Source organism: Tamandua tetradactyla, chromosome 15, assembly GCF_023851605.1.
Source record: "Tamandua tetradactyla isolate mTamTet1 chromosome 15, mTamTet1.pri, whole genome shotgun sequence".
NCBI lineage: Eukaryota > Metazoa > Chordata > Mammalia > Pilosa > Myrmecophagidae > Tamandua > Tamandua tetradactyla.
Window position 1 is genome coordinate 7,019,548 of NC_135341.1, and position 22,838 is coordinate 7,042,385.

The following is a 22,838-nucleotide window of genomic DNA, read 5'->3' on the forward strand; positions in this document are numbered from 1 at the left end:
TTGAGCATCACTCATTGCAGAAAACACTCCCCTTAGCTGAGTACAAATGCAATCAGCTGTGGATGCAGCTGACATAATCATGATTTAAGTCTATGAAATGTCCTCATAGCAACAGACAGGCCAGCGCTTGACAGAATAGCACTTGCCCAACCAGACGACCAGGCAGCACCACCTGGCCAAGTCACACATGAACCTGACCATGACACCAGCACACCAGCCTTCTGGTTTATTGAAATATCCTTGCAGCAACAGTCAGTCCAGAACTTGCCTAACCAGAAAACTGGGCATCATCACTTGGCCAAATTGGTACAGGAACCTAACGATCACACTCCCTTTTCACCATCTGAAATGCTTCTCACTTTGACAATAGGAAAAAGACTACTAAAAATCAGGTCTGGTTACTTCTGTAAACACAGAGCAATAGAATGGCCAATGGAAGGATACTTTTTCACCTTCTCTCGATATTAGAGTTTTATTTGGGTTACTTTAGCATGACAGGAAACCATCATTGCAAGAGCATAATTCCTAATGGGTTTTATTCTTCCCCTACTTACGATAGCCTTGCCTTGACACTACAGAATTTCCAGGCAGAGATCAAGATCTATTTTCAGATGTCATGTTCATCACCAGAACAGATGTGCTTCGCACTAATTGCCCTTTTGTTTTTAATTGACCAGATAATTAACTGTATCAGGTACATAAAAAATCCCCAATCCATTTTCTTCAGGTAGCCCCAGTGTTCTATTTCAGTGTGATAAAATCCATGGGCAGACAGAAGAGAATATGCTTAATAATTTTTGTAACAGATTTCCAATCTCAACATTCATGGAGTTATTTACTATCAAACCAAATCAATAATAAGCTAAAAAGTGAAATATTTATGATCTGAAATCTGGTTTCAACTAGGAAACCCCAGTTGCCATTAAGTCAGGCAAAGTAGCAAGATAAATTGTGCCATCACATTCTTTGCTTTCAGAATATAATACTATCACTTATGATAATTGTTATGCCAGCTCTCAAAATAGGCAGTCATAATAGATGATAGATTAGTCGAAAGATATAACACGGCGTGTTTAATGTGATCATAGAAAAAGCATTACTTCCTTTCTTAGAGGAGGCGTGATTACATGTTAAGTTGTTAACAGCATGAAATAAATGCAAATATGTTTGTTATGGAAATTGTCAGAGTCATTTCTACAATTTTTTCATCAGAGCATCCAAGCTGTAGAACTTAACTCAGTCACTGATACAGTTTCTCTTACAGCCTTTTGCTGGAGGCAACAGACTCTTGCTGAAAGAGACCAGTGTGAAGAAATTGGGTTTCTGACTGCCGAAAAATCGTATTTTTAATGAGCTCCAGAATTTGAGGGAGCTATTTAAATAATAGAGCTCAGCCTTTTGCTTTCATAGCTGCAGAAACTGAGGGCTAGGGTGGTAAACTGGTTGCCCTAGTTCAGCTCATGACCTAGCCTGAACCCTGGGACTTGAAGGCAGATTCCTGATAGAGGGGCCTCCCTATAACATAATCCTCTTGATCTGTGACACTGGATGTCACCTGGTGACACCCAAGCATAGCGCTAGCATCTGTAAGCACACAGGGATAGAAAATTATGCTAGTTTCAGTTACTCAGTGAGTTGCATAATAGAATGTATGGACTACCAATAAGTTGCTAAAGCAGAGGTTGAGAAATGCTTTCTGTAATGGACCAGAGAGTAAATATTTTCAGCTTTGTGTGTATGGGGTCTCTGTTGCAACTACTAAATTGCATTATTATAGCACAAAAGCAGCCACTGACAACACATAAACAAATGGGTATGTCTGCATTCTGATAAAACTTCATTTATGAAAAACAACAGGTAAAACATGGAACTTAGCCCACATTTCATAATTTGAGAATCCAGGAACTAAAGACTGGCCGGGAGAGAAATCTCTAGTAATAAGTTCTCAGCCCAAGCATAATGAATATTTGATTAACCTCTGGAAGGACAGAAAGTGAGGTATAGTAAGGGTACAGTATAGCACAATTCAGAAATATCTGAATTAAAGCAAATGGAGTGGATGCATATATGCCAAGTTGGAAATATTTATATATATATATATATATATATATATATATATATATATATATTAATATATAATAATATGTATTATTATGGAAAAAAGCAAGCAGGAGAGTTTTTCTTCTGTTCTTTTTCTTTGCTTTTCCATTTAATCCAATTTTTAAAAAGCAAAACAAGAATATTTACAGGAAGATCCCAATAAAACAAATGTGTTTACAAAGGATATTTTTTCATTTGTTATGGGAAAGTATAAATAGACTGATCTGGGGAGTGGTATTAAAATGGAAGAAAGAAAAGATTACTTCTCTTTGTGCTTAAGGAAAAGTAGTCAGATTGTGGAAAACTCTTCCTTTTTCCTGCTTTGCCATGCTTGCCAAATTAAAAAAATAAAATAAAACCAAAACAGATCACTACATGTTAAAACTGCAACCGAATCTAATAAGATGGTATTTAATAAGAATATATAATGAGTCTTATACTTGGGTTTTAAAAATTGACCTATTTAAATTTATTCAGAGTAGGAATGGGTGGAGATAGTGGTTTTACATCAATTCAAGAATAAAAAATAAGAGATATGGACTGATATTAGGCCAGCATTCATTATTTGCTTATTTTCTGACATAGTTACCAAAAATCCAATGTAACCCAGGTTAGATTAATAAAAGAATAGTGTCTGAAACAAGGGAGGCGCTATTTCCATCTTTATCTGCACTTGTGTAATCCTGTCAGGGGGTTGCATCTCTTCTGAGCATCATCCACTTTGACAAATTTTAAACCTGTCCTGGGGAGCAGGGCAGGGATGATGAAGTGGCTGGGAGTCATGACTCATGAGGGTCAGTGGAAGGAAATCAGTATGTTTAGCCTGAGGAAGAGAAAATTTAATGGGCAGAGGAGAGCCATCTTCAAATATTTGAAGGGCCGTCTTGCGGAAGAAGGATTAGACTTATTATCTATGTCTCAGGAGAGGAGAACATTACAGGGCAGCAAATTTCAACTTAATATCAGTCCAGAGCATTTTAACAATAGAATTGCTTGGCCAGTGGTTAGTTGCACTAGCTTTGAAACCTAAACCGTCTGGGTTTACATCCCAAAACGTATACACACTTAATAGCTTTGTGACTTTAGAGGAAGGCCCCCCTGAGCCTCAGTTTTATTATAATTCTAATAAACAGAGTAACATTTATATGAGGACTAATGGAATTGTGCAGGTGAAAAGAGAAAGGGAAAGTTTCTCTTTGAGATACCAAGTTTTCCATCACTATGAATAAATAAGGAGTAGCTAGAGGACATCTTTTCTGGGATATTTTCAGAGGTATTCCTACATCAATTAGAAATGTAAACAAGTTGGCAGCTTAAGCCCTTAAGCTTTTTATTTCTATATAGGAGCAGGAAGTTGGAAATCTCTAGACCAGAGGCCATTCACTGAAGTTCCAAAAGTTAGATTTCCCAGGCCAGAGTGTTTAAAAATCGGGACATACCAAACAATACTGAACAATTTGGACCCTCTCGAAAAATCTGAAGATCTGGCATCACTGGACCTATGTGTCCATACAGGAAAAATAGAACAAAAAGTCATGAATAACCACAATAAACATTAAGACTTCCTGGCCCTTTAACACAATTTGTCATAGCTTGGAGAACTCTCTCTTGTCCATATCTAGCCCACTTCATCCTTTCACATCACCTACTTAGCCCCCACAGACACATACATTTGCCATCTCTGCACTGCACCAGCCAGGCAAACAAGTTGGAAATAGAGTCCTTTAGGATTTTACCACGATAGAAAAACAGAAGAAGGAAAAGAAAGAACGGAATAGCAGGAGGCTGGCTAAAAGGGAAGATAAGTAGAATAAGAGTCTTAATACAATTTATTGGGTACTGACCAGATGCCAGGCTCAATGCCTAGAATTGTATAAGCATTTTCTCATTTAATCCTTCACGGCAGTCCTATAGCCTGTGCAGAAGGATTACTTTCATTTTACAGGTGAGGAGAGTAAAGCTGGGAGAAGTTAGGTAACTTGACAAAGTGCACACAGCTAATCAATGACAGAAAGGTCTCTCATTTGACCAATATCTGTCAAAACCCTGAGCCTGTGCTTTCTACAATAATGGCCAACCTTACAAACTTTACAATCTTGCCAAAAGTTGGCCCTGTGAGACACTGCTCAAATTTCTGGGCATTGAAAAAGAAATATCTTTCCCTATTAGTGTTGCAATGGAAAATTCTCTCTTCATTGTGAATAATCTGAACTGTTATAAAGTTATATGGCACTATGCAAGATTTTCCATAGTTTGCTTTTTGGGGCTTGTAGTCAAATAAGTATGTAAAATGCAATGTTAAATAAGACAGGAGAAGGGAGTTCTTTCCCGCAGGATTTCTCAATGCCTTTAACATGCATGTACCTTTTGAATTTGAAGAGAAAGGTATACATACTGTTTCCAAAATTTATATGATTCTGGGACTATTTTCTGCAGGGCTTTCCCAATGGTGAATGCTCCAGAGAACACATTTGGGAAAGTCTGATCCAGGGAAAGAAGCTTAGGACTAGAAGTTCAAATATCTAGATTAGTATTCCAACCCTGCCAATAACTAGCAATGTAATTTCAGAATGTCTTATTCCCTCTCTGTTCTTAGGTTGCTCAATATAAGTACTGGTATAGTAGTAATTCTGTTTTACAAACTGCTTCCAATTTTTGTAAGGATCAACTAAAGAAAGCATGTAGTAGAGTTGAAAAATGCCCAGGATATCAATAATGGATTCAATTACTCCATTTCCTCTCTCCTACAAAACTGATCAGGAAACTGTGTGGATTTTAATTGCTTTCGTGTCAATCCGAGATTCTCTCAGTGACCACACGTGACAGCCAACATACAGAAGTGTGAATTTTCTGACCTACATGGAAGAGAGAATTATTCAGAAAATATGTATATTAATATTGCCATTAATTTATTGAAACTATGCAGCTGTGAGCTCTCTGCTGAGAAAGAGCACAATTTCTTCCAAGGCTATCCATTAAGGGAAGAAAAGGGGGGGTAAAATCAGTGAGTACTCATACAGCAGATGTACACTGATTCCATTCTGTTTCCCTTGGTTAAGGCTCATGGTCCCCAGACCTGGACAATTGGACCTTTGCCTTCTCTTCCATCAGCCTGTCCCCAGACATGTGCTCCCCTTTGGCAGTCCTGACCTTACGGAAATAGCAGTTGTCTTGGGAGGAAAATGAGGCTGCCTGTCAACACTGTCATTGCGTAAGTCTGGGAAACTCCTCTGCAATTGAGAGGCTAGAATTTTGAAAATAATAAAAATAAAAGGGAGAAAGAGAGAAAAATAACTCGTTGAGGAATAGGGAATGCTACTTCACATCAATCTCTTATGTGCCTTTCTTTCACTTTTGTAAACGGCAGAGATGTTAACCAGGCTTTGTGTCTGTTGAGGAATGATATTCTCACTAAGTACCTGGGTTCTGGGAGGAGAGACTCTGGGACACGGGACCCTGGCCTCATTCCCAGCCCTCTACAAACTTATATCTTTCAGAGAAACAAACAAAAATCACATGTTGACCCCTATTTCATGTCTGCCTCTTGTATTTTTACTAACAGTTGTCACCACCGCTTTCATATACTTGGGACTCATGTTTACAAGCTTTTGTAAACTGTTCTATTAGGTGAAAGATGTCTTCTCATATACCACCTTTTCATTTTGATTTTTAAGTTACCCAGAAAAAAAAAAACAAAAACAAAACTGAGACTCAGAGAGATTAACTTCTCTATAGCCACGTATGAAATGTTCAAGCATTTAAAAAAATACTGTCTTACATTTTGCACCCTTTAATGTTCAGTGGCTTTGGTCAAAACTGATCCTGTTTAAGATTTTGATCCTAATTTGTACCTATGTGTAGGTAAGAGTATTAGAGGCTGTTAACAATGGCAAGGACATAATGGCAGGATGTTAAAACCACACTTAGAGGGAAGGAGCAGTGCCTTCTGCAGGCTTTCTCCAAGGATTAGTGTTCCACAGAATGTACCCTCAGGGATTCTGGCTCAAAGGGAAGCACCCTGGCACTGGACCAGGAATCCAAAGCTCTCAGCTACGGTCCCGAACTCCCTATAATGAGCACGAAATTTGAGTAAATCCTGCAACACCTCTACCCTCAGAATTCTATACTGAGATGGAAGAGAAGAAATTCAACAGAGACAGTGAAAAAGGCAAGATGCTGTGGTCGAAATAAGCTAACAGGCTTTCCAAATAATGCAATTACTACTGCAAGTAACAGACCAGAAGCACATATGGTATCTGGTCAAACTGAACCTTCTATCCAGACTTTTGTCTTCAAAATGGTGCTCTCTCCATATGATTTACAGAAATCACAGGACTCGTGTCTACTATCTAGATAAATGAACCTTGGAATTACTTCGGAAAAAGATTAATTGGCTTTCAGCCAGGAGGTAGATTGACAATGAACCTAGAAGGGTGGGATGGCAGTGAGATCAAGGAGGGAGTATTGCTCTAGAAACTTCTTTTATCCCTGTCTTGATGGCTATTTACTAAAATGGATCTGGGGAAGGCAAGAGAAGAATGCTAGAAAGTAGATATGTTTTCACAACACTAATTGCCTTTCTTTGTGGGATACAAGTGGAAGGTCATTATTCTCAGGTATAGCTACCAACCTAATCCAGCAGCTCATTCTATGCATAGATAAATGCCCACTGTTGTTCTGAAATCATTGGCTTTGTTAGTTCCCCCAAGTCCCAGAAGTAGTAGAAGGAAGAATAAAGTCAGTGACTCAGTGACCCTGTGGACTCCTCAAGTGGAGAGAGCGGTGGCTAAGAGACTCTGTTCTGTAGCCACGTTTCCTATGTTCAAATCCTGCCTCTGCCTCTTAGCTAGGGTACCTCTCACTAAGAATGCAATAACTCTTCTATTCCTCAGTTTACTCATCAGTAAAACAGGATCATAATAGTAGCTACTTCCCCAGTTTGGGGTGAGGATAAGTTTATTCATATTAGAACAGTGTCTCATATGAAGTCAGTGCTCAATAAATAATAGCTGCTATTACTGTTATCTTTATTATGATTAAATTTAAAAACCCGCAATTTGAAAGATCAGGTTATTTTCAAGGATGCCTCTATTTTTGTTTATGCTAGTGCGTCTTTGTGGAATTCTCTAATTCTGCTATCCTGGCAAGATTCAATGACTTTTTATTCTGTGAAGATTTTCATTATAGCTTCATTTAGAAGTGCTTTCACCTTTCTTTCAATTTCGAATCAATTTATCTGTAATGACAGAATGAATAAAATCCTTGTTATGACTGCTGTTTCATGATCTGTTTTGTATGGTCTATTTCTATTTCATGACATATTTCACATATTCTGAAATACCTCACAGATTCCTAAACATGCCCTCTTCCAAGGACAAAGATTTTTATTATTTGGGAAGCAATATGTACAGAGGTAACTTGGGTGATACTTTGAAAATTACATGCAGTGTTAAATATTCTAAGCTACAATTGTGTTTAATAGTTTGTCAGAGGAGATGCAAAACTCCTTAAAGCAGCAATTCCATTCAACACGCCTACTGTTCTGTACAGCCTACTGTGTGACTCTTGCAGAGACTGTAGCTGAGAAATCAGGATTTAAAGGGTGATTTTGATTACTGAATTATTATATAGATATTCCTTTTTGATTTCTAGTATATTGGGATAGACAAAGGGAAATTCCTGAAATCTCTAAATTGTAATCCAGCTGCCTTGATCTCTGATAATGATTGTACATCCCTTATCTTCTGCCCTGTGATTGTAAAAACTTTATGACTGAGTTTCATTTGTACCCTGTTATCCAGTTTCTCAACTTTAGAGTCAAAAATAGCCCCTAATGTTTATTAATGAAGGGTCTTGGGTCCACCCAGAACTAACCTACTCAAGTCCAAAGTTATCTTGATGACGAGACCGGATCTAACTAAAGTGGGCCTGCCTGACATGTGCAGTAGCTTAAACTATAACTGACTAGTCACCTAGACCTCATTCCATCATTTTTTTTCATACATTCTGTGACTTCAGCATGTAATCAATCTGCATATGTTAAATAATCAGATCACCTCAAATTACATCATCTGGGGCCACTATGCTCATTATCCTAAACCTTGCCTAACTTTTCTCCGGTAAAGCTATGAGAATAACTGCAGTTTGGGGAGACAAATTTTGAGCCCATACACCATCTGCTCTCCTACTACATGCCTAGTAATCACCTCATTCTCTCTTTGAGGCCCCATATCTCAGGAACTGGTTATTAAACACACTGGGCAGAAGAATCCACAGACTTTGTCCAGCAACAAGACCAGATCAGAATAAATGGGCTGAATCATAACAAGGGTTGATGAAATTACCTTGAAAAATGGTGTCATAAAGACTTTTTAACTTTTGAGTCAAATTCTGAGAGCTATTCTTTTGAAAAAAAAGTAGGATTTATTTTACTTTCTCGCTTACTCATTTTTCAAGAAGCATCTTCTGTGGCTTCTCCTGTGAAATCTTCCCAGCATGGCCTACAGTTTTCCATCTTCCAGAAGGCCATGGGGTCGAGGTGGGAGTGTGTGTGTGTGTGTGTATACATGTGTGTGTATGTGTGTATGTGTGTGTGTCCTTGTATCCAGAAGCAATTAAGTTACACGAATTCACTGAGTGAACCTGTGGTTGGTTGCTACCTGAGTGCCTTGCATATATTTCAGGGGTGTTATAGAAAAAGCCTTCCAGGAAACAATTATAATTTTGAGAATTATTGTTCTCTTTGTTATCTTGATAGAATTTAGCACAATCTCCCTGAAAGGTGATACACTAGAGCTTTTAAATAGAGAGAAGAAGTAGACTTAACCAGGGCTAATGTGCATTCAAGTGACTATTATTCAAACAGTTTAGATTGGAAAAATAAATGAAAGAAGAATTGTTGCTCTAAAGCATCCACCCACTCCAGATGAGGACAGTATCACCCAGCCACTTCTTTGTACCCCTCTATTTATTTTTAACTACATGTCTGGTGTGTCATCAATAGGATCACTCATCCTTAGGTCTCCAGAAGAGGTGCTTCTCTAGGAAAGAAACACAACCTTGAAATCTGCATCTGAATCTCTGATGGTTTAAATGTGGCCTCTCAAATGTAAAGTGATACTTGGGCACACCCCAATTTTTTTTTGCTTATTGGTTGCAAACAGACTTTAAAAAGATAAGAGTTTGAAAACTATTGCTCATGTTACACGATGTTACTCAGATATTTTAGAGGAAAAGAAATATAAGCACAGCTGCATATTTCAGAAATTTCAGACCCAATCTGTTTGTCAATTCCCAGGACATACTAGGTTTTCTGAGGATGTACACACATAAATAAATTTTTCAGAGGATGTGCACATATAGGAAAGCACATACATTTTTTTTTCCAAATCACTTTCCTTCATTTTACCTGACATAAACTCCCTGATGTCCCAGCCAGAGTGGTATTTTGGCACAATATTGTTCCTGATTTCACTATTGCCTCCTAGGGACCTGCCTCTCAAATATCTAATGTGAATTTTCTCATGAATGCCAATGATATACGGCATTCATGAGAAATACATTTTTCTTTCAAACTTTTCATTCCCGGGGCACTCTCAGTACTCTGTGACTACTTCCAAGATATCCATAACTAGATGAATAGCAATTCCTTGGAACAGATGGTAGAAAAGGCAGAGGGCATTTTTATTGGTTCTGGGAAGATTCAGCTACACTGATACCACATTTACTGAAAACTCCAGTCATCTCCAGAGTATAATGAATGGCCTTTTCCATCTCAGCTCTGTCCCCAGAGGTTCTCTGGTGCTAACTGCCCTGAAGTCTTCCCTGCCACACAGAGAATTGAGTCTCCATTCATTCTTGCATGAACTTCACTAGAGTTTAGAGAGCAGTGAATACTGGATTCACTCCCAATTCAAATCAAAATAAAGGTTTCATTTGCTTCTCTGTCTTCTGGGGCCAATCTCAATTCATTGAACACTCATACTCCCATTAACTCAAAGAGAACAACCCCCTAAGCAGCCAAAGAATTAGATGCTGAAGGACTAATTGTTCCTTTGGCAGCTTGCGCTCAGCTCCCTGCTGGCTTGAGAGGAACCTCCCTTTGTGTACCCTATATCCCAGGGCAGACTGGTAACAGAGGAGACCAGCACAGCCTTTACATGACTAAAGGTTGGTAATTGACACTCTTCCTATTTCTGTGCACATGTCTAGGATGCATATTGTCCTGCCTCCTCATCTCCCCTGCAGACCTGCCATTTGCAGGTGCAATATCAAGACATCAACTTGTGCTAAGTGTCAGAAACTTTTATCACATTGGAGATCTCAGAGAAGGCCTTAGCAGGCTTAGCTTTTTAGGTACGTCTCCAGGGTCTATCTCTATGTCAATGGACCGCCTTCTCAGCTGAGAAAGTTCAGTTCCTTTGCTATTCTTTTTACTCTCTAATTTCGACTTCAGGATTGACTTCAAAAAAATCTCTGGAGACAAAGTAAAATAATAACCTCCATCTTAATTTAAAGAGGATCCACTCCCTCCCCCCCCCAATCTTAGCTGAATTCTATTTTTAACAGCTGTTGTAAATCAGCTTAGAGGAAGATGAAATTGCATATCTGTATATGTGCATATCTTTTTGTACACATTAACTAATTTATTTATCAGGCATTATTTTCTTGATTAGATTTCCCTTCAAATAAGCTCTGAATCAAGTATTTAAATGCAAGAAATTTAGAAGGGAGGCGATCCCAGGAAACACTGGCAGGGAAGTGGGTTAGTCAGAAAGGGAATGAGGAAAATAAAGATCTGTTACCAGGCCAGTGATCCGAGTGGTCAGTCTCCCTAGGAAGCTCTGGGAGGCCTTAGAGAATAATACTCAGTTACCAAGGGGTGAAGAAGATGGGTATGGATTTATCAGTTCCCCACCCATTATTGATTGTAGGCTACTTCTGAGGCACTTTGGTTTGTCCTGCAACGAGGGAAGCATGCTGCCTAAACCAGCAAACAGCCTTTAGAGCGCTAGGTTTCTGCAGGCATCAGCCTTCAGCACCAGACGCGAATGCTGGGGATGGAGGATGCAGTGAGAGCATGGACAGCATCGAATGAATAGTTATTAAATCTCTGCCATGTATTAGACGCATGACTAGACCTTGAAATTAAGCCAGTAGCCTTGTATTAAGATTGGACTTTGGCAAGGATTTTTAGTACTAAGATACCAGGCTTATTACTACGTATCCATCTTCTTGTTTTGCAATTGGTTTTTCATTAAGTAAAAAGAAGATAGAGAAGACAGGACTTTTAATAGATGAGTCACACTAAAAAGTAAGGTTTTGCCTTTTTAACCAATTTTTGAACTTCACGTTAAGGCAATGTATCTATGTAGCCAAGGTAGTAGGATTTAAGGGATGATTTTGGTTATGGAATCATTATATAGATATTCTTTTTTGCTTTCTGATATATTGGAGTAGACAGAGGCAAGTACCTGAAATTTATAAATTATAATCCAGCCGTGCTGTTCTCTGATAATGATTGTATAGCCTTTATCTTCTGTCCCTGTGATTGTAAAAACCTTGTGACTAACCTTATTTGTATCCATTTATCCAGTTTTTCAACTTTAGATTTTGTAATCACTAAGGACAGCCCCTAATGTTTATTAATGAAGGGTTTTGTGTTTGCTGAGAACTAACCCACCCAAAGTTCAAAGTTATTCCGATAATTGAGACTGGCTCTAATGAAAACGGGCCCACCTAACATGCAGAGTTCCTTCGCCTTTAATCTTTAAATCGTCTATGCCTTATTATAATAAGAAAAATCATACCCATCATCATACTAAGGTCATCAGTTTTGTACATATGTTCTGTGACTAAGCATGTAATTAATCTGCACATACTTAATAATTATATCACCTCTCATTACATCATCTGGGGCCACTGTGTTCATTATCCTAAACCCTGCCCATTTTTTAATTCTATAAAACTATCAGAATTACTGCAGTTTGGGGAGATAGATTTTGGGCTGACAGGCCATCTGCTCTCCTGCCTACGTGCCTAGTAATAAACTTTTCCTCTTTGAAACAAACTCTAGTGTCTCAAGAATTGTTCATTTGAGCACTTTAGGCAAAAGAATATACCATCTTTGTCCAGTAACATCCATATCAATTTATGCACATATATATATATTCAAAAGGATGCTAATGTTTTATAAAGCTAAGATGAAAAGTTAAAAAATGAAAATAAAAATACTGTTTATTTTATATAGACGAGCAGTTGACACATAAATAATTTCAAAAGCATGACCTGGGTCTTTATATCAATAATTATTGATAAGTATATAGAAACGCATACCTAAAACCAATTCATGTACATTTTACCTTCAAGGTTTAGACACCCCCAGTAGGGTTATGTAGGAAGTGTTGCATATACCAAGGGTCTGCTGGAGTTAAGGAAAACATGTGATATTTATAGAGTAGTTTGCATATTAAAATGCATTTCACATTCATAAATAACATGAGAAAGGTATTATTCACATCTTACAAAAAATGGAAAGTGAATGCAAAAAGTCAGGTGATTTGCTTTAGTTGACAAAATTAGGAAGGACTGAAGCCAAAAAGCCAGTCTGTGCCTACACCAGTGAAGACAGCACAATTCCAGTTCTTTTTCACTTGGAATTTCTGGTCCATCTAACAGGACGGACATAGGATGACCAATGTTCTTGCTTTGCCCAGTAATGAGGGGTTTTCTGGGAGGCAAGACTTTGAGTAGTATAATCAGGACAACCCCTGGCAAACAGAAAAGCTGGTCAGTACGTGTGGAGCCCGTGCTCCCTTCATATTGAGAGTAAGTGGCTGCATGTAGCTGCCTATGTGACCAGGACAGAAGCTAAAGGTCAACAGACCTCTGAGAGGAAGGAATATACAGATGGCATCATAAATCACTTGTCTTCTAAAGTACTAAAAAAAATTCTTCTCCCCAATCACTTATTGTTAACAATATTGTTAACAAAATTGACCACTATTTCACGAGACCCTGCTGAAATTCTGCTCATATTTCATATTCCGATGGAATGTCTTTGTTCCAACCCCTTATCAGCTGCCCCTTACACCCCCACCTTTGTGGGGTGCTATTTCCATTTTCTGGATGGTTGCCACCAGAGAACCTCTCCTGTTCATAAGCCCTCATAAAACTCAGTCTGACTCTGGCTAGCATGTTCTTTGGTCTTGGGGTTGCAACAACCCAAGCGCTTGTGAGCTGTGTTAGAACACTTTGGCACTTAATATACACACATAATTTTAGTAGCATATGCTGAATTCTTTGGCAATCACACTGCTGTGCATGTGTTCTCTAAAGTTACAGGTCCACAATAAGTAGCACAGCTACCAGTTACTTACGATTGATATTTTTCTATAATTTAAAAGAAAAAAACTCTCATCCATTTTTTCCTAAGTTATTCTGAAGAACAGTTTTGTTATATTAACATTTGAATACTCTTTCTGGAATATATTTTACTCACTCTGGAATATATATATATATTTAGTGTATATATACATAAATACTAAAAAGAAAACCATAAAAACAACAAAAGGAATAGCTATTAAACTTTGTATCTGATGCTCCTTTTATCTATGGTATGGACAGATGAGTAAAAATGACAGGTTAAAAATAAATAAATAATAGGGGGAACAAATGATAGAACAAATTGAGTAGATTGAAATACTAGTGATCAATGAAAGGGAGTGGGAAGGGGTATAGAAAAAAATAGGATGAACAAAGGTTAGAATATATTGGGTAGATGAAAATACTAGTGGTCAATGAGAAGGAGAGGTAAGAGGTATGGTGTGTATGAGTTTTTCCTTTTTTCCTTTTATTTCCTTTTCTGGAGTGATGCAAGTGTTCTAAAAAATGATCATGGTGATGAATACACTACTGTGTGACGATATTGTGAGCCATTGATTGTCCATCATGTATGTTAAAAGTGTTTGTGTTTGTATGTTGTTCTTTTATTTGTCAATTTAAAAAAGTAAGTAAACAAAAAATTCTTGGAAAAAAAAAGAAATAGCTATTGTAGCCCCAATAATGAAATGAAAATTAGACAAGATAAGAAATAAAAAGCTACCTATCCAAAAATAGTTTTATGGAATCTAATAACAATCAGAAAGCTTGAATTTAAAAGTGCAATCTTTCTATCTATAATTTAAATATATTTTGGATTGCTAAAGGGAAAAATCCAAAGTTCTAATGTTGCCTTTTGTTTGCTAAAAAAAACTTTGGAAAGGAACTACTAACATAAGCATGTGACTGTATGGTCGTTCACAGCAGGAGGTTGCTGACAGTTAAAAGGTGAAAAAAAATAAGTGAGTAGCTAGGGACCTTATCTATTTGATATTAGTAGAACTAAATTCTTACCTTCTAAATTCAACTGGCCCATCACTTGAGACTTCTATCAGGATAATAATTTCAGATAGGTGCTATTCCTCATTTTCTATGTGACTTTTAGGACTTTGTTTCTTTGAACATTAGTTCTTTTTATCTGATAAGTTGTGGGATGGGAGGCAGTTGGGGAATGTGACCTTCAAACTGTCCAGATGATCAATTAGATATGTTGATATGAGGACAAGGACAATTTCAGCTGTTCTCATATTAATGGTGGAGCACAAAGTGTCAGGAGCTTCACTCCATTTTGACCTCAAACGTAGTGCAGGCCATTGGATGGTGTCACCAGATGTGGGAAAGAAAGTAACAAAGTAAGCATTATGTAATAACATCTCAAAACCACATTTATGGTGCAGGAGTAAAGTTGAAGGCTCTGGTCTGCAAAATTATATCTGGGACGGAAGAGAGATTGTGGTCTACAACATTATATTCAGAGATGCAAGAAAGAGAGATTACAGTTTCATAAATGATGAGGTAAAAGAGCCATATTGAATTAGGGCTGTGCTACTATAATCCAATCAGTGAGCTGATTAAACCAACTCAAGATAGTAGCTAAAAGTAGCTAAAGAGATGCAATTCTGTACATACAGAATTTAGAGTAATTTTCCTAGCTATTCCCAGCTACGTAGCTTTTGAAACCTTATGCTCTGCAGGGGATGCTCATTCAATTTTGAAGGCACACCCTTCACTTTTTTTTTTTTCTTTTTCTTGAACATTTCATGCTTCTGAATAGCTATATTTATATATGTATAATCCACTAGAATTAAAGGGCCGTATCAAATACTGAAGCTTCATACACTGAAAAGATCACTTTGACTATTGTTTTAGTCTAATGAAAGCCCCTAAAAACTATCTGGAAAAATTGAAAAGTATCTAGGTATATTTCAAATTTTCTTCTCCCAGTGGGCAAGGATTCAATTAATAAAATAATTTAATGCTGTGTCTATTTGATATCGAAGCAACTGAAATATTCAATCAAACTATTACTTTTGTATACAAGTCACGAAACTAGTTTATTAACTTCATAGATTTCCTCTGGTTATGTTGGTTGAATTAAATTATTGGCTAGGGTTATGTAGTCATGGCCCTAATTGAATCTTACAATTATATGGGAATAAAAAGTAGTCACTTACAAGTCTGTGTTTGCATATATTTCTAACATATATCAGTGTAGATAAATTTGATGTAAAAACTTTAGAACTGAAAGAATTTATGTAATTGAAAATGAATTTGACCTACAATATCTAAAAGTATAAATCTTAAGGAATTTTCCTGCTCATCTCCATTATATAATAATATTGCTTGGATATTATATATATTAACATTTATAGGGAGTTCTAGGTAATAGTAGAAAAAACAAAACACTTTAACTTTTTCTTGTTGCTGGGTAATTATCATGGGACTGTGTTGGGATATGTCTTTTAAGCAACCGTATTTCCTTGTCTCCTAATAGAAGACAGAGAAAAGATAAACATTTTTCAAAATATAGATACCTTTTATAAATGTATATACAAATATATGAAATATATACTTTTTCTAAATCTATATTGTTATAGAATATATACAAAATGTATGAAATACTATACACTTTTATATAATTTATATATATTATAAACTAAATATATATACATATTCATGCACATACGCACATTTAAGTACAATTTAGGACTTTTGAGGCACTGATGATCTGCTGACGACCTATGCAGGAAATAAGAGGATTCAAGACCAATGGGAAAGATGCTAACTCTGCAGATGGTTTTTCTTCCATTCCTTCCTTTGCCCATGTAGGAACTTCCTACCTGGTGCTGGGAGAAGGAAGCATGTGGAGGTGACACAGGAAGAGTAGGCAACCCTTGGGAAAGCCTTCTTTTCCTCAGGCCTGGCCCAGAGAAATATTTTCAGACAATAAAATGTAGTGCCTGCAGCCAAAAAAAAACAACCATCATTCATTTGATAAATATCGAGAGGGTCTATCAAGAACGTTTGATGTCATTGATAGAAACCGGAACAAGACAAACAAAGGTCCTTGCCTTCATGAAGTTTTTATTCTAGAGGTGATGGTGCCAGAGACAATAGGAAAACAGACACAATGAATAAAGTTGAGGGTACGAGGTGTGTAAGTATGTGTGTGTGTGTGCGTATGTACTTTTTTAAATCAAGAACTGATTGAAACTTCTCAGCAGCTCTCCACTTTGCAGGTGAGAAAATGGAGACCTAGAAAGCCATCAACCAAACTAAGCCACTGTAATTGGAAATTTTTCAAAATAAATCATCACCTTAAATATTTAGATAAACAAACAAGGCCGACAAAAATGTTCTGGGGAATATAATTATTGATTTAGAAGACTCTAAGCCTAGGGGAACTCCTACGATTCTAGGGTTTTTTTAGTGTAGCAAATGGTATAAAGAGAAAATAGAATTTTAAAAATGCTATGAAATACAAAACTAAACACATTGAGAAAATAGAATTTTTTAAATGTTATGAAATATAAAACTCAACACACTGAAGACTACAATACCCAAAGGCAGAACACATCTAATGCACCAATTTAACATGGAGTTGGCTTGTGTTTTAAATCTTTTCTCCTATTGTGATACCATCTCAGTGTATTGGAGACTTGTCAAATCACCATGAGGATGCATTACCACTGTCTTGATTAGATTAAGTGGAAAAGTAGGTTTCGATTTACAGAAATTCACATCACAGCCAACTCTTCCTTGAAACACTTCCACTCCAGACAGTAACACTGAGAGTTCGTACATCTGGCTGCTGACACTATGACTTATTTTTTTAATATTTGTAAAGGGCAATAAGTAAGAACTAGTTCTTATATTATCTTACAAGCTTGGTGGCTGGTTGGTAGTCATTTTTATTCTGCTCTGTTTTGAACTTGCACAATAATCACATTGCCTCTGGCATTTGACTGTGTGCAGCTTACATTTTGTTTCTTGCTTCCAAAATTGGACACTGTCTGGAAAAAAAACAGCAATATTTAGGAAACTATGCTCTAAGCCTTTTGCTCTAAAAGGTTGAAATGAACTGCTTTCTTTTGCTTTTAAACTTTGGTCATGTTTATTCAAGACTCCATCTAAAAATTAGTGCTATAACAATTTGGAATTCAGTCTCAGTCTTGACACAGATACAAGATTGACCATTTGACAATTTATAAAAACCAGATATATTAACAATCAATTATGGCTAAAGCAGAGAAATACAAATATAGATACCTAAAAATAGCATATTTTAATTGCTAATTGATGTTTACACTGAGATGTACACCCAAAAATGTTAACGCGCTTTTCTTAACTGCTGCATCCTGACAAAGAAAAAATAATTTAGGCTTATTCATTCATTTATTCATTTGTTCATTCTCTAGCATTTTTTTTTAACAACTAACTCATAAATGGCATTGACCCAGATCTTGTGGATATAGTGATGAGCAAATAAGATTGGGTATGGCTTTTGCACACTTTATAGCTACGAACAAGTGATTTTAACAAACTCTGATACAGCAAAGGTATCTTATCCAGTCTAAGACGAATCAGAAAGCTTTCCTGGAGAAAGTAACTGAGAATTGAATAATAACTAGAAGTAAAAACCTTGTGAGGACATTGAGAGTGGGAGAGGGGAAGGAACATTCCAATCAGAGATGAAGAACATGTGTGAAGATGGAAGAAAAGAGAACATGGCAAACAGAAGTTTTGGGATGAGTAAAGTATTGACAGAAGAGGGGAGGGTGTTGTGAGGAGGCTGAAGGATAGTGAGTGGACAGAGTGATAACATGGAGAGTTAATAATGGTGACCAAACTAGAGGGATGTTAGCAGGGCTGGTGTGACTCAGGGTTTGTCATCCTGGGCACCACTGACATCATGGACGAGTTAACCCTTTGGGGGATGGAGAACAGGGAGAAGAGGCTGTCCTGTGTTTGGTAGATGTTTATTAGCATACTGGCTTCTACACACTAGATGTTATTAGCACCCTCCTCCAGTTGCAATGAACAAAACCATCTCTGGCATTGCCAAACGTCATCTGGGGGTGCAGGGGTTGGGGGCAAAATCACCACTGATTAAGAACAACCTAAATAATAACTTTCCTTTTTGCTTGCAAAGATTCATTTCAAGCTGGATGAGGATGTTAGGTCAGGTTGTGGCATACCTGTACTTTTCAATTTATTTCATCACGTAAATGAAATGCGACTCATTCACATCTGATAACAACATAAATTAAATTAACCTAGCAGTTCCATTAACCAGGACTTTAACTTAAAAAAGACATATGCATTTTTTTCACTCATTTGTGTTGCTATAATTGCTTCATAACAAGTAATTCATTTAATCTTCAGAAGAAAGGTATGATGTAGGAACTGCTATCATCCCCATTCTGAAACTGAGACCCAGGGATCAAAATACTTGCACAAATCACACAGCTGGAAAGTGGCAGAAGTATGATCTGACTCTACTATACACAAGCATTTAATTCTGCTAATATTATAAATCTAAATTGTACAAAAGAAAGAAAAGGTAGCATGCCCTGAAATGTTCTCAGCAGAATTAACTCTGTGGAGAAAAGTAGAGGCTTGCCTAAATGCTCCAGTAATGAAACAGGTCAATGGAGGCACATCCACTTGCTAAAATATTTCATAATCATTAAAATTTATAACTATGAAAGTTGTGTAACAGCAAGAAAATGCTTATAATTTCATAAACGATGTAAAAGCAGAAATGTAAATTTTCTTCTACAATATTGTTATAGTTATATAAACATTCTGATTATGTATGAAGATCTGCAAAAAAGTATAGACAAGTAAAATCAATAAGATTGGGGAAATAGTAAGATGAAGGGTGAAAATTTTAAACTCTGATTTAAAGTTCTGATCATGTGGTTCTTATTTCTAGGTGATGAAATAAATTGAAAAGTACAAACAAATAAAATTATTATGGCTCCTTAATATGTATCTTTGAACAGGAGCCATATGATTTGAAGAGCTTTTATGGCAGTAATGCAATATTGGCTTTGCTATGCTTTTTATGAATAAGAGATTCAGCCTCATAAAACTTGTAATTATTAGTTCTAACAATGTTTTCCATGATGTTCCTATCAAGAAGGAGTCTGTCTGTCAGTTTTTCACTCAAGAAATATTCATGTACATATGTATGAAGACAAGAAGAAAGGAAGACAGGCAAGCTGAAAAGAACAACTTGTAAGACAATGACTGTACAAACTTTCTTGCCAACACAGTGTCATGCCTATATGAATTTAGCTACACTTTATTCAACCAGTATTATTGAGTACTATATGCCATATGCTACTATATTCATGCTTTTACCATCAATTGTAAACATAAAAAGTATTCAAAGGAATAAAGCTTTTCTCCAAATGAATTTTTAAAGACTTTCTGTGCTTTACCAAAAAAATAAAAAGCCAGGAATTAAGATAGTCTTCTCAAAACTTGCAATACATAGAGTTAGTCAACCAGGAATATAATATTTTCTTAAATGGTGTTGGAAAAACAGGACGACTGTATGAAACCTCAAACTATTCACAAAAATTCAAATTTAAATATATCATAGACATTATATGGCTAAATGGCTAAACCTATAAAATTCTAGAAGAAAACAGAGAAAATATTTGTGACCTTGGGATAGCCCAGATTTCTTAGGGCACAAAATCACTCACCATAAAAGAAAAAGATAAATTAGATTCCATATAAATTAAAACCTCCTACATTTCCAAAGAGACAGAGAAAATATTCATAATACATGTACTGACAGTAGACTTATACCAGAATCTATGAAAACATTTAATATAATGAAATAATAAAAAGAGAAACAATCTAATAAATACATATGTAAAAAATTTGAACAGACAACTTACAAAATAAGATATGTCAATAAATACATTTGAAAGATGCTCAACATCATTAGTCACTAGGGAAGTGCAAATTAAAACCTCAATGTGATATAGCACTTTACACTCAGAATAATGACTAAAACGAAAATAACTGGCAATACAAAATGCTGATGAAAAGGTGGTTCAGCTGGAACTCTCATATATTGCTGATTGGCATGAAAATGGCACAACCACTTTGGAAAATAGTTGAAAGTTTCTTCTTAAGTTAAACATACCATACAGTACATGAATTCCACACTTAAGTATTGCCCAACACAAATGAAGACATATATCTACCCAAAGATTTGATTTAAAAATGTTAACAGTAGTTTTACAATAGTCACATACTTGAAACAACCCAAATGTCCATGAATAAATGAACAGACAAACAAATTGTCATATATCCAGATAATGGCATATGATTCAGCAATGAAAAGTAATGAAGCTAGTGGAATGCAATTACATGAGTGAAATCTCAAAAACAATATGCTGAGTTATACCTCAGACATGAAGAGTTCCATACTGTATGATTCTTTCATACAACGTTCTTGAGCCAGAAAAACTAATCCATAGTGCTCAAAACCAGACCAGTGACTGTGGATAGTGGGTATGGTAGTATCAATTCAAAGGGACATGAAGTAATTTTGTCTTTGATGCAAAAAATCTATATTGTGATTGGAGGGGGATGGTGGGTAGTTACATGTTTGTATATATATTTTCTATCATACTGAACCATACCCTTAAAATGTGTGTACTTTATTATATGTAGGTCATATCTCAATAAAGTCGATTCATAACTCCTGTCACAGAGGAAAATAAGAGGAGGTGACAGGAGATGTGCAAAAGAAGAACGACACTGGAGAATAAAGAAGGACAAAACAAAACATCAGTCTCTAATACCTGAATCTCTTCTTTCATGCACTTGTACAATTCTCTTTTAGGCCACATTTTGCTTGTTGTTGGCTTTTGTTCTTTTGCTACTAGCCTAACATTGTTCAATGAATTCTTTACTATTGACAGTCTTTCAAAGTTCCTCAGAAATAAGAAAACTTCTTAGAACTTTAATGTAATTATATTGGAATATGCATAAATAAATATAGTAATCACAGAGTTTTGTAATAAAAAGGGCTCTTAGAGTTTAACTGGGACACAGGGACATTCTCCTTGGATTTTAGCCTTCTACAGCATGCCTAGCTTTGAGAGATGGCCTGCAATTTCCTATTAGGTTGAAACACACACACACACACACACACACACACACACACAAGGTTTCAATGTTGTTCTTTCTCAAGTGCGCCTAGATATCATTGTTCTAAGGGCAAAAATCAAACCACCAATAAATGAATAAACTGATATTCATAATGTAGTCTATATTTACTAACTTAAAAATAACTTAATAACTTCACTAATAGTTCAGCTTAAAATTTCATATTACAATTATCTGAGAGAAGAAATCTGAAGGAAAGAGTTATGTCATGCACTAGCCCTCCTTCAATTCTGCCACGATGGCTTCTTTTCATATTCTTTCTTAAAGTGGACAGGAAGATGTGAGAGGGGTCAATGGATTTGGCCCTGTGTGTATGATCTTAGAAAACACTAGCCACTCACCACTCTCACCTTCTGTATTTATGGATCAGAGATTACATTTGTAAATAAAAGAATGAGGAGAGAGAGAGAGAGAGAGAGAGAGAGAGAGAGAGAGATGGCATTTTCTCTAGTGAACTTGGAAAGCAGCCATCTTATTAACACCGAGGTCATCAGCCTGGCAGAAAACATTAACAACACAAATGTTAAACTCAACTCTCAGATGTTGCTTGGGGTTGCCAAAATCATTTCTATTAAATTGTGAATTAGAGAGACAGGACTGTACAAAAGACCAAGTGACCAGCACTTGAATTATGGAAAACAACGTGAATTGGATTGGTTTGGGAAATGAATTTCTATTCATCCTTTCAGCAACCATGTTGCTGATATTAACCACCTGTTCACCAACCATACTCTCAAAAGAAAGGAGAATAATAAAGGAGAGCGAGGGCTGAAAATTCACTTACCTAGAAGGCCTAGATGTCTTCATTTATGAAAGGAATACTTTGTACTTTATATTTTAAGGTTATTTACAGTGTGAAGAGTTTATGGTTCCGAGAAATAGAAAAACTTTCTGGATAGTTTACAAAGTTTAAAATGTGATGAGATGGATTAGATTCCAAACAGACACCTTTCAGTCCATTTATTTCTTCACTTCTCCTTAGCATTTAACAATATTGCAAATATTGCCTTTTCCTGCTCTCTCGGTTTTGGAGACTCGGTTCTGGGTTTTATTCTCAATTATTTGATGAAACATTCTCACTTTCCTTCATTGAAGCCTGTGATTTAAACAACTCAAGGATTTCCTTCTCAGCACATTTAAAAAAATTGTACTTCCTCTTA

General features: G+C 36.4%; 1 protein-coding gene across 3 annotated transcripts in view; it reads right to left on the bottom strand.

Annotated features, from left to right (window-relative positions):
- CNTN6 (contactin 6) overlaps window positions 1-22,838 on the bottom strand; it is a 386,131-nt gene that overhangs the window by 325,928 nt on the left and 37,365 nt on the right. Inside the window, exons 2-3 of one of the 3 annotated variants that reach the window (XM_077128662.1) lie at window positions 17,363-17,492; window positions 16,320-16,439 (exon numbers count right to left, since the gene is read on the bottom strand). The gene's annotated coding sequence lies outside the window, so the exon portion shown is untranslated. Of the gene's footprint in view, window positions 1-14,493; window positions 14,856-16,319; window positions 16,440-17,362; window positions 17,493-22,838 lie in introns of those variants that run through there. The other 2 variants (XM_077128663.1, XM_077128664.1) reach the window with 2 other exon arrangements.